The sequence below is a fragment of the Numenius arquata genome, chromosome 12, assembly GCF_964106895.1.
Source record: "Numenius arquata chromosome 12, bNumArq3.hap1.1, whole genome shotgun sequence".
In the NCBI taxonomy this organism is placed as follows: Eukaryota; Metazoa; Chordata; class Aves; order Charadriiformes; family Scolopacidae; genus Numenius; species Numenius arquata.
Window position 1 is genome coordinate 9,217,170 of NC_133587.1, and position 18,405 is coordinate 9,235,574.

Sequence of the window (18,405 nt, forward strand, 5' to 3'; positions counted from 1 at the left end):
AAAACTACTTAATTACTCTTTAACCGACCAGGCTGCTGATTGCTGTTAGTGCTGATTATTGCATTGACCGTGATGACTTCGCCCCCTCTCCACTTCCACCCATCTGTGCCCATCACCTCCTCTCAGGCTGCACCTCCTCCTGCGCAGTGTCTGGGGGGCACCTAGCTCTTGTCCATACATACCCCTGCTGCCTGGTGGGCTCGCGGCTGGCAGGGTCAGCCCTTGCTCTCCTGGTGCTGGGTGTCCAGGTTCATTACTGGTTGTCCTGGGGCAATGGCTGGGTGTCCCAGGACTGTGGCTGCGTGCCCCCAGACCATTGAGTGTCCTTGGACCATTGAGTGTCCCTGGACCATTGCTGGGTGCCCTGGGACATTGCTGAGTGTCTCAGGACCATTGCAAGGGGACCCAGGGCCACTGCTGGGTGCCCTGAGCCATTGCTGAGTGTCCTGGGCTATTGCTGGGTGTCCCAGGAGCATCAGTGGTACCCCAAGACCATGGCTGGGTGCCCTAATGTCATTACTGGGTGTCCCAAGTCGATGGCTGGGTGTCCCAAGGCCATTGCCCCATATCCCAGGCCCACAACTGGTGCCCCTGGTCCATGGCCAAGCGTCCCTGGGTCATTGCTCTTTATCCTGGGCTCATCAGTGGTGCCCCACCTCCATGGCTGGCCATCCCTGGGTCATTGCCCGGTATCTCAGGCCCATTGGTGGTGCCCCAGGCCCATGGCCGTGTGTCCCTGGGTCATTGCCCGGTATCCCAGGCCCATCGGTGGTGCCCCAGGCCCCCCAACATTGGCGCAGTATCGCAGCCGGCGGCCCCGGGAGCGGCGCGGGCGGTGCGGTGCGGTCCCTCCCGGGGACCCCCGGGTGCCGCAGCAGCAGCACCAACAACGGCGGCCGGTAGTTTGCGGCCGGTCCCCGCGGCGCCCCGCCCCGCCCGCCCCGCGCCTCCCGCCCCGCCCCGCCCCGCCCCGGCTCATTCATGCGGCGGCGCTGGGCGCGGGCGGCGGCTCGGAGCGGCCCCGGCGCGGCGCCTCCCGCCGGGCCTCGGCGCATGTGAGCGGCGGCGGCGGCGGTGCGGCGGCAGCGGCGGCAGGGCGGCGGCGGATCGGCCATGCGGTGGCCCCGCGGCCCCCGCGGCGCCTGGCGGCTGCTGCCCCGGCGCTCGCTGCTGGCCGCGCTCTTCCTCTTCTCCCTCTCCTCCTCCTTCCTCTACTTCGTCTATGTGGCGCCGGGCATCGGTAAGCGGCGGGGCCGAGGCCCGGGGTGCGGGTGGAGGCGGGGGCACGTCGTCTGCCGCTGGAAACGCTGAGTAATCCGCGCCCGGCCGGCCCGGGGGCCGCGGCATCCCCGGGCGGAGAGGGGCGGCCCGGGCCCGGCGGTGCCGCGGGGCTCGGCGCTGGGCAGCGCGTCTCCGCCTCCCGCCGGCGCTGGGGAGAGCCCGCAGCCGGGGAAGGGGGGGGTCTTTCCCCGGTGTAGGGGTGTGTGTGCGCCTGGTGCCCACTCGTGTCCCTCGGAGCCGGGCACAAGCGGAGGTGTCGGTGCCGGCGACGGGAGGTGCCGGCCGCGCTCCCCGCGGGGCTTCGCCGGGCTGGCGGGCCCGAGCGGTGCCGCGGCCGCAGCCGGGCAGGGGGGCAGCGAGCCGCCTGCCTACCGGAGAGTTTGTTTTGAAGAAGTGGTGTCCAAGTGTTTGTGGTCTTAACTCGCTCTCTGGCGGAAATCCTACTCTTTTTGTCAAGTGGGAAGATAAGTGTGTATTTTAGAGGGAGAGCATAGTGGTCCCTGTCGGCTTCTTCATAGCGTGCTTCATAGGGGACCGGAGTAGCCGTGTGCCAAAATGGCTAGCACCTAGTGCCGGCGGGGCTGTGCACCCATCTCCTGAGATACAGGGCAGCTTGTGCCGTGGAAAGCAGCTGTTGTCTTTGTGCAGTGTATCTCATTTCTGCGAGGAGCCGAGGCTTGTGGTTTGGCCTTCAACTGAACTTTGACAACAATTAATTTTTATTTTAAAAAATCCTTTCAAAAGAAATCTTGTGAATGGGAGTTTCTCCTTGAAATGTCATTGGTATTGCTCATGCCGTCCCTGGCTTGGACATCCCAAGGAGAACTGTGTGTGCTTTTCAAGGTGACTTCTGCGGGTTTTTATTTACAGATGATGTCCCATGGCTGCTGCTGGGCTTTGGGAGCCTTTCACAGGGCTAAGTGGGGGTTTGCTGGTGTGTGAAGCCTGGCTGATGGGGGCTTGTGTCCTGGGCCCAGCCCAAAGGAGGACACGCGTCCTGGGCCTCCCCACCTCACTCCTCCCTGGCTTAGTGGCCAAGGGCTTTGCTGTCCCAACTGGTGTCCTGTAGGCTGGCCTCAGAGCTGCTGAGCTGTTCTCTTGCATCTGTTGGAGGACAATTTCATACTGGTGCTAATGGGTTGCCCAGCTACCTCCTGGTCCCTCTATAAATGCAGCCTGACTGGTCCTGTTCATATGCTGCCGTGGGGCCCGCAGTTGTTTTATCAGCCGTATCCCGCAACCATTTGCGGGGCTGGCGCACGGGGTGTCATCTTCAAGAGCCATGGTGCAGCTGTGGATGGGCTTCCCCAGGCCCAAAGGCTGTACAGTTTCAGAAGGAAGCTTCTCTTATAAGAATGGTTTTGTTCCTTTTTCAGGGTTGTCTAATTCATTTTGTGCCACTTCTGCATGGTCACTAGTTCTAGAGGTGCTAGAGATGCTGTTTGGTATAAAATGCTGTTTAGAACTAGCTCTCTGCCCATAACACGGTCACATCCCACCCCGTGTTCTTGCTATCCACAATACTGGAAGAAGAGGCAGAGAGGTGAAGGTGGTCCCTGTCCCCACCCGCCCTTGGATGTCAGTGATGTTCTGAGTCAGCTCCCCATCAGGTGACCCGGGGCAACTGGGCTCATCCTCCCGGCACTTGGAGGCAGTTTTGAGGCCAGAGTAGTAAGAAGAAGCTTGGAAGCAACGTGAGCGAGATAGCACATGAGCAGAGCTGGAGATTTTAATAAATCAACTGCATGGCGTGTGATGCCGTCAGTGGGGTGTTCAGGGGGCCTTTGGCCTGCCCGCCACTGCCTTCTGCGGTGGGGTAGGGCTGGATTGGTTTTCTTCAGCTGCTGAAGGGCTTGAAGAAACCTCTGCCCTGAAACTGTCCCTTGCAGGATGTATTGGAGAAGTGGCTGAAGAAGGACTTACAGCCCATGGGCTAAACCATGGGCAGAGGAGCGATTAATCTGTTCCTTGATCGTACCTTAATTAAAAATTCCAAATAAATGGGACCTGAAGCTGTGAGCGAGCTTGAACCAGCTGGAGACTGGGTTTCATCTGCTGAGTGTCACAGGATGCTCCTACAGCAAACCTACTCAGGGGGGTCAGCAGTTAGTGGCACCGGGGCTGGAGCCAGCCTGCCCTATCTGGGCAGCCTCAGCTCTTCTGGGTTGGGGACAGCCCCATGGCTGTTGGCAGCGAGGATCTGGGCATCCTTGTGGCAGGGTGTGCTGTCACCATGGTGGAGGGCAGAGCTGGGCCAAGCCTGTCCCTGAGCCCCTGATGTTTGAAGGGGGAAAAATTCGTTGGTGTTGCTGAGGCTTGTTGTATATGAGCAGTTGTGCACCAGTGCCAGGAGAAAACTGGGACAGTTGCACTTCTGGGTGCTGTCTCAGCGCATTGGCGTGGAGCTGGCGTGCTTGCTGGCTCCCTTGCTGGCTGGAAAAGCTGGAAAACTGCTCCTGGTGCCCTTTGGGGACAGGGAAGGGGAGCCTACCTTGGGCTCCGGGTTGCCTACCCCAGCACTGGCCTGTTGCCCAGCCGGCTGTTGTGTTTGGCTCCTTGCAAACCAGGTAACGTCAGTGTGCCCTCGGTCTGCTCGAGACGGAAATGCAGGAAGAAATTCATGTTTACTGTCAGCAAATCGCCACCTTTGGTACCCACAGGGAGCTCAGAGCTTTTGGGGCTCATGTTTGCATTGTGCTCTGGTTTATATGGTGCTTGGGGTAGCTCCTTGCTTCTGTCCTTCACCAAGGTTTCCTCCTACAGAACTGAAATTTTCTTGTGGCCTCAAGTTTGTGCAGAGCAATCCAATGTAAACAGACAGTGCCGCCTCCTTCCCAGCGTTCTCATCCAGTGTGTCCTCCCGGCACACCACCCTAACAATTTACTTCCTTGGGGTCCCAAAGCCACCTTGGAAATTAAATTGCCAGAGACCCAGCTGATGGCACAAATACAGCCGGCTCCCCTTTTATTCGGCACTGTTCCCCGGCGCCCGCTCGCTTTTGTCCCCGCCGTGGCTGGGGTGATTATGTGGGTCTGTCTCATCGTGGCCATTGTGCGCTGGATGAGGCGGCCGATTGTTCTGCTCCGCGGTGAGCTGGGGCCAAGGCACGGCCGGGCTGGTGGAGATGCAGCGGCTGGAGGCTCTGGGAGATGCTCTCTTATCTGCCCCGGTCCCCGCTGCCTGCCAGGGAAGCCCTACGAGGCAGCAGGTACGAGGTGATGCTTGTACGGGTGGGGAGGTCACTTCTGCTCACTGCCTTGCTCGGAAGGCTTGTGAGTGGCAGCGGCAGGGTGAAGGGCTGTGAGGCAGACTGAGCTTTAATAATGTGCAATTGCACTGGCCTCATCTTTAGAATAAGCAGAGCTTGGCATGGGGCAAACTGTTTTGTCCTGATCCAGGATCCAGTGTTCTCCTCAGCAGGTTTTTTTTTTTCCATAGGGCTTGTTCCCGGCACTGCCTCTCGCTTCTCCAGAAATGGGCTGGACCCTGGTGTTGGAACAAGGGTCCTCTAAGGAATCCAAGGTCCCCAAAAATGTCTTGCGGGTGTTGTGCTTTTTTTTAACAGAGGCTGGGAAATCAAGGGAATTCCTTCCTGTAGCTGAAAACAGTAATGCTTTTACAAGCTGCTTGTGCTGCAAGTTGTCGTTTCATCTTGATAACTCGCTGCAACAGTAGGAATGTCTCAGACCTTGGACTTGGCCCTCGTGGAAAGGGTGGTTGCTGCATGGCTGGGAGGAGGGAGGTGAGGGGCCTTCCCTGGTGCTCGAGTAGCTGCTCTTGGCTTTCCCTAGTCATTTCTCCAGATGTTGGAGCTTTTTTATTTTATTTTTTTTAAATTAGATTTTCACAGGAATCTCGCTTGGTTGGATCTGATGTAGGAAAATAATGCAGAGAATTTAAATTATTGGGTGAAAGAGTGTTACCTTTGTGAGAGAGCTGTAATTCACTCTCGCTTTACTTCCTCAAAACTTATCAGGAATTGCTCCCGACTGGTTGTATGGGGCACAAAGCAGCAGCATTAGCCCTGAATTACATTTATGGCGCAAGAACTTGATTTTGATAGGCAGGAGTGCTTTGAAAAGCTATTCCTTCCTGCTACATTTTGGTGGCCAGCGGAGCAGTACTGTGGAGACCAACAGCTTCCTCTGTACAGCTCATTTTTTGCCTTGGTCCCTTGCAAGGATCTTACATGGCCAAATGTGGCTGATCCTGCTCAGTTATTTAATGCCTCAGCCTGGCAAATCTTAGTGTAGAGGAGTTCCAGGGGTGAAAATGGTGAAAGATTTTGCTACTGCTGGCTTCCCCCATATCGAGGGGACCATGGTGGGAAGTGGTTGAGTTGCCCTTGTTGGTGAGGAACAGAGGAAAAGCGGTGGCAGTGGTCCAGTGAAGGGGGATGGCACTGTGGGGACACGGAGCCAGGGCTGGCAGGTGTCGGTGAAGGGAGTGGGGAGGTTGCGATGGGGAGTGGGCATCTGCTGCTTTTGCCTCTTGTGCGTTTCTCGTGGGGATGTCAGCAGGAGGAGCCTGGATGGATTCTGTGGCTGGTGGAGAGAAAGGCAGAAGGGGCAGGGGATGCCAACAGGGTGCGGGTGCCCAGCTCATCCAAGAAACATGCGGCTGGGCCATGGTGGCCTTGGATTGGCCAGGCAGAGGCTGGGTGTAGGTGTCCTTTTGGGTTTGCTGGTTGCTTGCTGGGTGGCTGGGCACTGCCCAAGCAGGGATAGAAGGTGAAGGTGCATCTCGGAATAACAAAATGAGGTTTGTGCTGGCTTTCATCTTCTAGGCCTTCCCTCTGCAGTGTAAGGCAGTGTGGTATCTTACTATGAAATACTGGTAGCACTTCCTTCCTTCACCATCCTCTCCCAAAAAGATCTGCCAAGCAGCATTTCACAACCCAAGGAAGGAACAGCCCAGTTCCTCAGCATATCCCACAGAAGGTTTTGCAGTCATCGGATCCGACAGGGACTGAGGGTAGTGAGAAATCCCCAAGTGCTCCTTGATACAAAAACTTGAGCTTGGGATCTCCTGTGCTGTGTGTGGAAGGAGACTGGTAGCAGCTGTGGAAATAGCTCCTTTGGTGGCATTGCTTTCTTCCAGCACTGGGTCTCCTACAAAGCACATGTGGACAGGAGAGTGGCTGCAGCCCTGCTGGCACAGATCTGCTCCTGTACCAATGCATCCAAGGTGCTGGTGATGCAGAGCATTGGTTGGAGACCACCTTTTGGTCAAGGCTAACAAATTACAAGGTTTCCTTGAGGGCAGGTGAATTATTAGGTTTTCTTTGCCTGTAAGCACCCGTGTTGTCTTTCAGGCACATCTGGTTTGGGTTATTCTGCTGGTGGCTCTCTGGGTGTTGCAACTGCAGAGTGTGTGAAGAGCACACGTTTCGTGTGTCTGTCTCTGGAAGGCCTGGCTGGTGGAAGCTGATCAGCAGTCACAAAAGCTTCTGTGTATCAGTTCATTCCTGCAAATTAAATGCTTCAAAGCGTCAATGATCTGCAAAGGACCAAACATTAAATCAACACCATTAGCACTGTCAGCCCAGACTTCCAGGAGACCTCGTCTTCACGGGTTTAGGAAGTCGTGGAAGGCCAGGGCTTCAGCAAGCACTCGGTCACTTCAGGTGACTGCCTGCTCTGGTGAAGATAGGGGCTCTGATACTGCTGCTTTGTTTCCCAAGTTGATTGTCTGCCTCTTTTCCAGGTGGACTCATTAATTGTATTAACTCAAGCAGCATCTGCTCTGCAGGGTACGATGGACACCCTGGGGACCGCTGCAGGGAATGGAGATGAGCAATGTGGGGAACTGTATGTTTGCACTTGTTCCTGTTTGAATGCTGTTACTATTGGTGGATTTTAATATCCAGGCAGTGCATGGAGTCTTTTAATGCTTGATTTTATTGAAACTTCTGGGGACCCTTGCAAGGGTGGCACCGGGGACCTTCAACTGGTGGTGCTGGCTGGGACCGATGTGCAGTCGGCTGGGTAAGGCTCTGCAGAACCCTCTGCTCTCCCCGTGGCAGCACTGAGGGATGAATACTCTGGAAGAGAAACTGATACGCAGCTATACAGAGCGAGAAAGTCTTCCCCTAAACAGCTTTATTTTTAAAGCATCATTGTTACAATAAAATGTGTGTTTACTCTGACAAAACCTTTGCTGGGTTATTTTAGTAATGTTTATTTTCATACTGGCTTTTCCTTCTCCTTGGCATGTGGACTGTTATTCTGACCGGGGTTTTGCCTGACAGTGGTGTGTTAGGGTGGCTAATGTGTGTTTAAAGGTTTTCTAGCACCTGCTCTAAATACTGTGGATATTAGTCCTGTTTTGGGAGATGGAGCAGAAAACATATAGAGGACTGTGCTACTGAAATGAAGGAAAAAAAAAAAAAACACCCCAAACAAACCTAAATCAGAAATTTTTGAGAGATTTTTGGGTATATTTTTTGGAGAACATGAAATTGAGATCATTAAAAATGCCAGGGCTTTCAGCTGCAATTATTTTGAAAGGAAAGGTGGGCCAAAACGCTGAGGGGTGATGTCAGTGCCCGGCAGGAAAACTGCTCAGGGCCATCTGCATCTGCTACTTTGGAAGGGTCCCAGGGGCGGCACGTGTAACCCCCATCCTGGTGGGATGTGTCCTTGTGGGCACAGCTATGGTGTGGAGCATGACGGGCAGGGCGGTGGGGACCTTTTTCCATTGCAAAAGGAATTTTCTGGGTTTCTTGCTGAAACCCGAAGTGAAGGAGTGGGCGTTGCGCCTGGGGGTGGGCAGGTCTGGGGCATCCCTTGTGCTCTGTCCTGACTGCGGTTATTTTGGATAAAGATACAAGCTTTAGTGCACCTTCTTTGATGCTTTATTTTTCCAAGGCATCTAAGTATTACTTCAGGGGTGCAAGAAGCTCAGTATGAGCTCCCTCCTCGCTCCTGGTTACACACGGGGGAGGCAAGGGGGGTTAGAGCTTGCTTGGGCTCTGCCTTCAGCTACCAAGGTAGCTGAAAACGTGTGGCCATGTTATTAATGCGTGTGACTTCCTAAAGCTCACTTTTCTAGGTTTTTTGTTTTGAGGTGCGAAACCAATGGGCTCTTCCCTTTGCAAGCCTGCGGTTGCGTGTGGTATCCCCTGGCTGGCATGAAGCCCTCCAGAGGCCTTGTCCCACGTGTGGGTCTCATCCCGGGGCCCCTCTGAAAATGCTGTTGGGGTGCTGGCCAGCCCCTCATGCAGCAGGGGGGTCCACTGTCTCTGTCCCCCCAACTCTTGCTGGAGGGAGAGGATGTTTCCAGGGGATGTGCGTTCAAATAGTGCTGTGGGTTGGTTTTTTTTTTTTTTGTCTCTGGGTTGTGCCTCAGTTTCCCTGCTCTGTGGGAGCTTGCTGCCTTAGAAAGCTTCTGTTTTCCCACCTGATGAGCGGGTGCGTGGCTGTGCTGTACTCGCTTGGGCTGCTGGGGGGCTGCAGCTGAGATGACAGCCACAAAGCTGTTCCCTCCCTGTACCTCTCTAATCTGAAAGGTAAAGGTTGGGAAACATTTCTGTACAGAGGATGCCACTGCACACGTAATGGGAGAAAGCAAATACAGGCAAAAAAAAGCCCAACCCATTGCACAGCTGTGGGTTGGACTATGGTATAAGCAAACTTCAGCCAGTGTTTGTTTGCATATCTGGGGAATTTTATGGCAAAATAATTGATTGTTTTTAATTGAATGCTATCGCCATACAAATGATCAAAGGAACCTCTTGAACCCTGGCACTGCATTAGCCACCTCCTTTGCTTTGGAGAGGCTGGGGACCAAGCTGCGCTGAAACTTTAAATATGCTGATGCGCTGCCAAAAGGCTCCTGCGTGGGGATCGGAGGGTTACCCTGCAACGGGGAGGACGAGCTGGCGGAGGTCTGTGTGATGCCTTAATGTATGGTGTCTCCCACAGCAGCAGGTTGTATCTTGAGCAGGGATTTCGGATAGAAAGTGGTGAAGATAGCTACATGAATGCTAATGTTTATGAAGTGCCTCAAAAAAAAAAAAATTAAAAAAATGTACAAAGCATACAGAATAAAAGAGGAAAGCAAACACTGCAGTGCGCCAGGTGGTCAAGTGCTAACTGATTTTTTTAATTTTTTTTTCCCCCCCTCAACTACCTGGCAGGAAAATCAAAGTGTTTCAGTCCCGTTCCTGCCTCGTGTGCTCTCTGCGTCGGTGGGCATGCTGGCGGGAGGCTGCAGGCTGTGGTGCAGGAGCCCTGGGCACGTTGTACAATGGCTGCTCTTCCTAAAATACCCGGCAGCACGGCCGGGGCTCTGCCAGGGCAGGGCTGGGGGCTGCCTGAGTTGGGAAGCAAAGGGGAGAAGCTGCTGGGAGTTGGCAAGTGATGCACAGACCACGTGTAAATAAACCAGATAAAATGGCTGTATTCCACAGCAGGAAAGCCCAGAGCTGTTGTAGCTTGAAACTAGTCTGGGCCATGCCCAAGGCGTGCGGCGTTTTCTGCACCAGGGCTGCAGTAACCTGCTTCGAGGGAGAAAATAGTGGATCTTAAGTTCCTATTGGCAAACAGGGGGTTCTCTTGGAGTTGGGGACCCCACAGAGGGCTGCAGGGTGGCCCCTGGCCGCAGCAGCCCTGCGAGCGCAGCCAGCTCCCGCAGGAGTGTGAAATGCTTCCACACATGCAGCTCGCTCTTATTCTGCAGCCATATTTTCCCCCCCCCTCAGTGTTTTTCCAACTCATGTCTTGCTGCCAGAGTCCATATTAATAATGCATGACTTTTTTTTTTTTTTTAATGGTGCTTCCTTCCCGGCGTTCCTTTCAGCTGCTGAGTCAGAGAAGATTGTTATAGCAGCAACCTCTGAAGCGGTGAAATGCCCCTGCAATGCTCAACTGCTGTCATTTATCATCCCCGCTCCTCTGCGAGCAGCCCTTTCCCTTGCCCGGCTCTGGGTGAGGATACCAATGCCAAAAGGCTGATTCCTGCTATGCCAGCTGGTGACTGGTGAGATATGCTAGGCTGAGCCTTCCTGGCTAGTATTTGATTAAAGCAGATATTGCCTCTGTTGGCTGCATTTTTTTGGTTTTGAAATCCTGTGGAGCTTTTTTCCTGATCTGCTTGAGACTGTGCTTTGGGATTGTGTCCGAGACCTTTTTTTTTTTTTCTCCTCTTTACTAATTCTTAAATCAATTTTGTTTTCCTCCTCCCTGTACTCCCCCTGAGATCTGTGCCTGGGTTTTTTAAGGTAATTGAGATGACAGAAGCCACATAACGTGTTAACATGGTTAAATTAACTCAAAATCATTCCAGTGGCTGTTGAAACGTGCTTGGCTGCTGCAGGAAGCTTCAGAGCTGCTAATGCAGGATGGAGCAGGGATTTACAGGGCTCCTGCCTCCGGGTTGGGATCAGTTGGGTCACCTTCCTGTGGAGCTGGTCCCCACCTGCTGGGTCTGAAGCCTGGAGAGAAATGGGAGCAAAAGTGCTTTTCAGGGAATTTGTCTTCTAATGACTCAAATAATAAATATGCTGTAATCTTGGGAGCAGCTCTCTCCTGTCTCATATCCTAGCATGATCTTCTGTTTGGGTAGAAGCGGCTGCAGGGGCAATCACCAGTGGGGAGTGGGGTCATGCAGCCTCAGGCAGCAAAACAGCATCCTTGGGGCTGGGAAACAGCATCCTAATAGTATTCCTCGACTGGGTGTTCTGTTTCTGTGCGCTTTGAAAGACTTGCCTGTGAATTTATACAGTTACCCCAGAGCCAAGCAGGAGAGGAGCAGGGCTCACCTGGGGAGGGAGGGCTTCTTTTGCCAGATTTCCCAAACTGCCTCATTCCCCTGTGTCCTGCTGTTGGGAACGGCACAAGCATATGTGTGTCCATACTGGGCAGTGCAGAGAGGCAGCCTGGGACCCAGGAGGGATGTGGTGCTGCTTTTCCTTCTCACAGCTGGCGAGAGCTGCCCGGAGCAGCCAGACATCAATGCTGCCCTTGGGACCTGGGGGTGTGTAAGACTGACCCTGGCTGCATCCTCCGTCTTGCCCCAAGCTAGGCAGTGGGGACACTCGCCCTTGTCGTGGCATGCTTCCCACTCGGCACCCAGGCCTTTCTGCTAAGGCTGTACAAGTGCCATGCCACTGATTCATTCCTCCCGAGGAAGGGAAAGCGTGACCGATGTGGTGTGAAATTTCCCCAAAGCTTCAGTGCATCCTCCTTCTGTGCTGCAGGATCAGGCTCCTTCACTCAGAGTCAGGGACTTCTCTTGCCATGAATTTTTTTAGCTCTTTGCTGGCTGTTGGGTGCCTGCTGTCCTGGTGGTGGGGTGAGCCCCGAGGCATCCTTGCTGTGCCCTCTAACAGGGAAGGGGCAAGCTCTTTCCATGGGTTACTTTTGCCAGTTACAGGGGGAAGCTTTTCAGAAGGATCCCATGAACTGCACTTTGAATCCATATGGGCTTGCTGGAGAGGTGGTGGAAAGCGATGTGTGCCACCTTGCCGTGGTCACCAGCTGCCCCAGTGGCTCTACCTGCCTGGGATATTCCCCCGAGGGGACCTTCATGCTGCAGGCAGCCCCGTTTGCTTGGCAGAGAAACGCAATGCCACCCACAACTAGTGAGATGAGCGACTTGCTTCTCAGCTAACAAGATTTAGGTGGATTATGCTATGTATTTAATCAAGGGCTAAGCTTATTGCCTTATTTGAAATGGATCAAAGCCCTTGAAAATGCCGGCCTGGAGACCAGCTATTGAGTGAGAGTATTATTCAGCCACGTTTCTGTGTGGTGGGGCTTGCTTTTGAAGAAGCCGGGTATATCAGTAGGCAGGTTTCGGACCACGGCAGTGACCGAATGCAAAACCAGATGGGAAAAGTCTGAAGCGATGAGGAGGTAGGAACGTGCGAGTGGTGTTAGTCATTCAGCATCCCGAAGGACTTAGGAGGGGAAAAGGCTTCCTTTTCTAGCTTTCAGTTTGCAACCGTGTTTCCAGATATATAAAGCTCCGTGCTGGCAGGTAAGGGAGATGCTCTGGCATTTGAAAGTCAGGCTTTCACCTTCTAGAAAAGCAGCTGGGACTTTTGCATGAGCTTGTGTGGCTCTGCGGCAGGGACCAGATTCTCCAGCACTTTCACAGGGAGCCCTGGACCCCCCTGCAAGTGGCCATCAGCAGCATTGGAGCTCACGGGGTCTTGTCTCCTTGTATCCCTGTCCCCACAGCAGTGTTGCCGAACCCTGCGAGACTTTGGCTGTGGCTGTGGAGGAGCTTGCGCTGGTGTGCAGAGCAATAAAGCAGACGATGCTTGTCACTACTCTCTCAGCCCAGAGGCACTCATTCCTTGCTCTGGCCTTAGCTGTGGGAGCCCAGCAAGAGCAACTCGCCCCCTTTCCCAGGATCCAGGCTGCTGGACATGGGGCTTGGCTTGGCACAGGCAGCTTGTCCCGGGGCGAGGAGGTGCCTGGCTCCTGCCCTCAGCTTGGTGGTGGTGGACATGGTGGGAGACCTGCTGTGCAGGCTTTATTACTTCCTGCGTGCTGAGGTAGGGGGAAGGAAATGTGGCTATCAGCAGATTGAGGCAGGTTTAATATTACTTTCCAATGTAGAGCTGTTGCGTGTGCTGGGGTCTGCCTGGAGTGGTAGGGCAAGAGTGTCCAGATGCTTGGCTATCTCTTTCTTGCAAGGTTAGGGTTTCTTGCTGTGAGGTGTGTTGGTGCCCCTGGTTGTGCTGTCCCCGTGTCTGTGGTCATCGTGCTGCCAGCACACCCTGCGCCGCTTCACCTGCATGCGGCGAGCAGTCCTAACCTAGCTGAGCAAGCTCTTGAAAATACGCCAGCTATTCAAATCACCTTTCCTGTTTCTTAAAAAGAGAAGTTTATTCCAGTAACCACCTTCTGTCTCGCTGACGTTAAGCATAAGGAGGGCAGCCGCAGCTCACAGCTCTTCTGCTCTGTGAACATGACTGTCAGCACTGCCTGCAGAAGAAACCCCAGTCAAATGGCTTGTCTGGAGGAATCTGTGCTGGAGGACAGATACTGGTGACTTCTGCTCTGAGGTGAACCAACCTGTGCAGTTCTCGCACAGCAGCAGGTTCCAGTGCTCCCTGCAGTGTGACCACTCCTTCCCCTTTGCAAGCCCCCAGCACTGCTTTAAGCAAACTTCTCTACCCTCTGATTCTCAGACCTCTCTGTGTTGTTTTTTTTTTTTCCTCACTGTGTGCTGCAGTGGAAATAACCCCAGGGTAAATACAGGGGGAGAAATTTAGCCACGTCCCCCCTGTGCTGCAGGTGTGAGTGTCCCTCACCCCACCTGCCCCATCTCTCCTGGACCTGGCCTGAGCCCTTGTGCAGGGCTGGCCAAGCTTCTTGTTTGACAGCTGGGTGCAAAGTGTTTCCTTGCTTAATTTATTGCTAATCAAGCCTACAAATGAGGCTTTGCCTCATTTCTCCTCCAGCCCAAGCCCATTGTGTGTCCTCTTGCCCTAACTTGCAGCTGTAATTACAGGAAAGGATTGGTCAAGCATCCTTTAGTGTTTCAGAGGCCTCGGCAGCCTTGCTAGCTTGCAATCATCCTGTCAGCCCCGGCTTTCTGGTGTCTTGGCTTGTATCAAATGGTCTTAACAGTTTCTAGGCTGCAGCAGCGAGGTGTCTGGCGGTACCTGGTCCTGTTCAGCAGCTCCAGGGCTTGTTGGGTGCATCGGGTTGGGAAGGGCTGTAGGGCAAGAGCAGATGGAGGGAGCTGTGCTGGGGGGCTGCTCGGCTTCAGGGGGCTCTAGGTTAACCCTGCTTTCACCTAATTAAAAAAGAAAAAACGCCAGTCAACATAGTTATTGTCTTGTTTGCTGCTGCGCTGCAGAAAGCTGATAGCAAAGTGGGGCTCGCAGCAGGTGCTGACATCAACCCTTTCCCTGCCATGCTGCCCTCCCCCAGCCACTGTCCCCTGCCTTGGGCTGAGCTGCTGTGTTCCTGGGCTGTGTTGAGGACACAGGAGGTTCCTGGTTGTGGCCGGGGCTCTCGGTGTCACTTGCATTTGATGGGTACCAAAACCCAGCGGGTGGAAGTTCCCACGCAAGGCTTGTGTCCTTCCATGCCAGGGTGGCAGCAGGCTTCTGGAGTTGGGGCAGGGGATCTCCCCTGCCACCTCTGCTCGTGAGCCTCCAAAAGGGCCAAAATTCAGCAGTGATGGAAGAGAGTCTGCTACAGTCCCCTGTGGCACAGTAACTGCTCTGACCAGGCAAGGACTGCACTTGCAGAAGAGCAAGCTGTATGTACCTGCGCTAAACTTCTCTGCTGTTCCCTGCCTTTGTATGTGGGGCACTGCATCTGCAGCTGGCTTGGGAGCAGGTCAACACCCCTACCCCCCCCAATTGCAGGATGCTGAAGAGCATCGTGGCGTTTGTAGGGCTGTGTCTGCAAAGTGCTGCCAAGGGCTCGGCCACGTGGAGGTTGGGGGAGTGGAGGAGGAGGATGGTGTTTAGCTGTAATACCTTGGAGAAGCAAACACAACCTGGATAAATAGGGTAACTTGAGTGGATAAATCATTGTAATCTAAAATCTCATTATCCAGTGTGGAGGAAAGGGCCAGTGCCTTGGCTGGGAGGAGGAGGATGGGCTGCTGCATCGCTGCAGGCTGGTGCCATGCTTGGTAGGTTGGAGGGGCTGGTGTGGGCAGAGTCTGTGGGATGCCAGCCCCGATCAGCTCCTTCCCCATAGCCCCTGGTTAAACCCCTGATCAAGCTGACATTGTTTCCAGCATCCTGTGGGGGCTCTCCCAGTGCCTGGCACAGGGCCTTTCCTCTCTGCATCTGAGACTGAAAGCCTAGGGCAGGGAGATGCCACAGGGACTGGCACTGCCTTGGTGCATGGGTTGGCCAATGTTTGCTTTTAGAGGTCGTATTTCTGAGCCGTTTGCATGCTGAGCGTCCCCCTTGGGCTTTGGCGTCTTGCCCTGCCTCTGCTCAGGGGTCTGGTCCTGCAGGAGGGTGCTGGAACCCTCCCTTGTGCTGTGGTGGCAAAGCACTGGGCTGCTGCCCAGCTCTGGCTCTGCCTGGGTCGTTCCCACCCCAGGTCCTGTTCGCCGGCTGCCTCTGGGTGCTGTGTGCCCATGCCAGCCCCCCATGGATGGGCTCCCGGAGCCACTGTGTCTGAACCCAAACTGTGCCCACCTGTGAGAAATTAATTTCCCTCCTCGTTCGCCCTGTGCTGTCTCTTTATCCCAAGGGGTTTGTGCAGTGGTGTTGTGGTTTCAGCTGGGATAGAGTTAACTTTTTTTTTTACTGGCAGCTGGTATGTTGCCATGTTTTGGATTTGGGATGAGCAATACTTTGGATAGTGCCTGGTGTTTTTAGGCAGTCAAGGCTTCTTCTGCTCCTCATATCAGCCCACCAGTGAGTAGGCTTGGGGTGCACGGGAAGTTGGGAGGACACACAGTCGGGATGGCTGACCCCAACTGACCAAAGGGCTGTTCCATACCCTCTGGCGTCGTGCTCAGCTTATACAGCTGGGGGAAGAAAAAAGAAGAGGGGGACACTCAGAGTGATGGCATTTGTCTTCCCAAGTAACCGTGACGTGATGGAGCCTTGGGGATGGCCAAACACCTGCCTGCTGATGGGAAGTAGTGAATGAATTCCTTCCCTGCTTTGCTCGTGTGTGTGGTGCTTGCTCTACCTATTAAACTGTCTTTATCTCAGCCCATGAGTTTTTCCTCAATTTTACTCCTCCGATTCTCTCCCCCATACCAAATCGAGGGAGTAAGCGAGCAACTGTGTCGTTCTAGCTGCCAGCTGGGGTTAAACCATGACAAGGGGGCAGGCTGGGGCAGCGTGGCTGAGCTGGGCACGGGGAGACACACACACACACACACACACGTCCCATGCAGGGCTGGGGAGGGCTGCTCGGCCTGGGGAGCGCTGCCCTGGTGTTCCCAGCATGTTTATCTTTTCCAAGGTAGCCAAATGCCTGACTCTTGTTTGCAGAGCTTGAATTCTGGGCGCAGGCAGGCTGGAATTGATTAGTTTATTTAATATTTTTTTTTTTTTTTGCCCTGCCCTGTTGCTCATATCAATGAGTGGTGAGATCCCACGGTAAACACACAACTCTCTTTAAGAAACTTCAGCTGCTGCTGTGTGTGAGGAGCTTAAAGGTGTTTCTGGGGGGGAATGAAATGGAGGGAGGGGGTGTTTGCTGTTCCCTGATGTGCCTCTATGTGTGCCCATCACTCTCCAGGGCTGCGAGGGGGGGGGTGATATGAAAGAACTTTGGCTTGGAAGTCCCCACCACGCAGATGGGACAGGCAGGGCACCCTGTGCCCTACGCTGCTGGGAGGCGTGGGCAGCCAGGCTCAGTGCCTGGTGCCCCATCCTCACAGCCTGCTTACGGGCAACCAGTATTGCTGAACTTGACTAGGTTTTTTCCTCTGTTTGTTATCAACCCCACAAAAACTGGTGGGGTGGGAGTCCGGGGGTCACAAGCTTCCTGTCCCTTGGAGTCGGTGATGTCCTTATTGCCCTGTGGTGGATCCTGAACCCTGGTTACAGCTTGGGGCTGCGGACGCTCTTATCCCTCGCTAAGCTCACTTACTTAATTGCCTTGCTTCTGCTTATCTAGGATTAATATGTAACTTAATGGTAGCGCATTAGGCACAATTCTGTGAATGTGGTGCTTGTGGTGAAGGGCGGTGTGAATCTGGTTTCTGATGCCAGGGCACTTTATTCTCCCCCTTCCTGTGATAAGGTTTAGGATTTTCTTACGACTGGCACCAGGGCAGCAGCGCTGCTGGTAAATGTTTGCTATGGGTGGGCAGGAGGGACGAGTCAGCAGAGGGGAGGGTGAGAAGGGTGATCCTGGGGGACAGGCATGGGGCACAGCGCTTCCCAGCACGGCTGTCCCCAGAGAGGGGTCTGGTGTGTGCCCAGGTCTGGTCCCAACATGCGCAGCAGAGGTCAGTGGTGTAGGGTGATGGAGAAGGGTTTTTCCATTTTGCCCTATTCAAGGCATCTGAAACAGACTCTCATGCCATTGCCTTTCTGCTGACACCTAGGAAGGCGTCACACAGGCTGTGACACGATGTGTAATCTCTTAGTTAAGTGCTAAATAAGTTCATAGATGGATTAATTATTTCCAATGAAGTCATCCCCTACTCTGATGGTGGAATTGGTTAATTTATTTACATCAGCTGTATTACCAGTTTGCTTGTCAGGCGGAAGAAAACCATATTAAAAATGTTAGGTATTCCAAGGCTACGTAGCTCACAACAAAGCCAATAAATGTCTTAGGACATCAGAGTTCTTAACACAATCCCATAGGTAATGGTCTGTGTGCTGGAACTTCAAAGTTGCATCCTCTTTCTGATAACTTTTTTCGTCCTGTGAAAACGCAGCAGCTGTGCTCACTGTTTGCAGTACAGTCTTTAATTATTGCAGACAAGAACAACTCTGTAATCGTACTGCAGAGGCCAAACTGCTGTGGGTCTTAATGGCACTGTATGGTGAAAGTACCCTTGGCAGGGAGCTCTGAGCTGCTGCCTCTTAAAATCTGGGACAACAATAATCCCACGTGATTGAAGAATTTCAGCTTGGAGAATTTTTGAGGAGTTGAAAGGGCTGACGGGCTCTCTGGCAGCCGAGCCAGGTTGATGCATAGCATGGAGGTGGGGCTGTGGCAGTGCTCCTTCCGCAGCTGCTGAAACGGCTGGTTTCCCAGTAACTGGCAAAGGGTAGGAAAGAAATTGCAACAGGAGCAGTCTTGGCGTATTTCTACAGAGGGATCTCTCCTTAGGTGCAGTCTCCACAGTGCAAATTGTGCTTGCTGCAAAGCAGCCTTTACACTTTCAGGGCTGAAGCATTTGCAGGATGCTTTATTTTCAGTAGCAGGTACTGATGGCAGCATTGCAGCCTGTGCTTCTGCTGGCTCTGGGCTCTTTAGCCCCAGTGAGGAGCTGAAAAGCCTGATGTCAGGTCAGGTGAGAGCCTGTGGCTTCTGGTGGTGGACGTTGCCCTCCTGACAGGAGGAGTCATCCCATGGTGTGATGCTTGGGTATTACCAGGGAAAACGCCTTAGTATGGGCAGAGGGTTTAACTCTGCAGCCTCCCTTGCACCTCCCATGGGGTGGCTTGTGGTGCGTGTCCCCACCAGCCGTGCCCTGCCCTGCAGATATTGTGG

The 18,405-nt window shown here is 53.8% G+C and overlaps 1 protein-coding gene across 1 annotated transcript in view; it reads left to right on the plus strand.

Moving 5' to 3' along the window:
• The first annotated feature begins 1,152 nt into the window (after positions 1-1,152).
• The window catches only part of B4GALT5 (beta-1,4-galactosyltransferase 5), a 34,645-nt gene continuing 17,392 nt past the window's right edge, over positions 1,153-18,405 (plus strand). The window contains exon 1 of the mRNA XM_074157227.1: positions 1,153-1,240. The gene's annotated coding sequence lies outside the window, so the exon portion shown is untranslated. The remainder of the gene's footprint in view (positions 1,241-18,405) is intronic.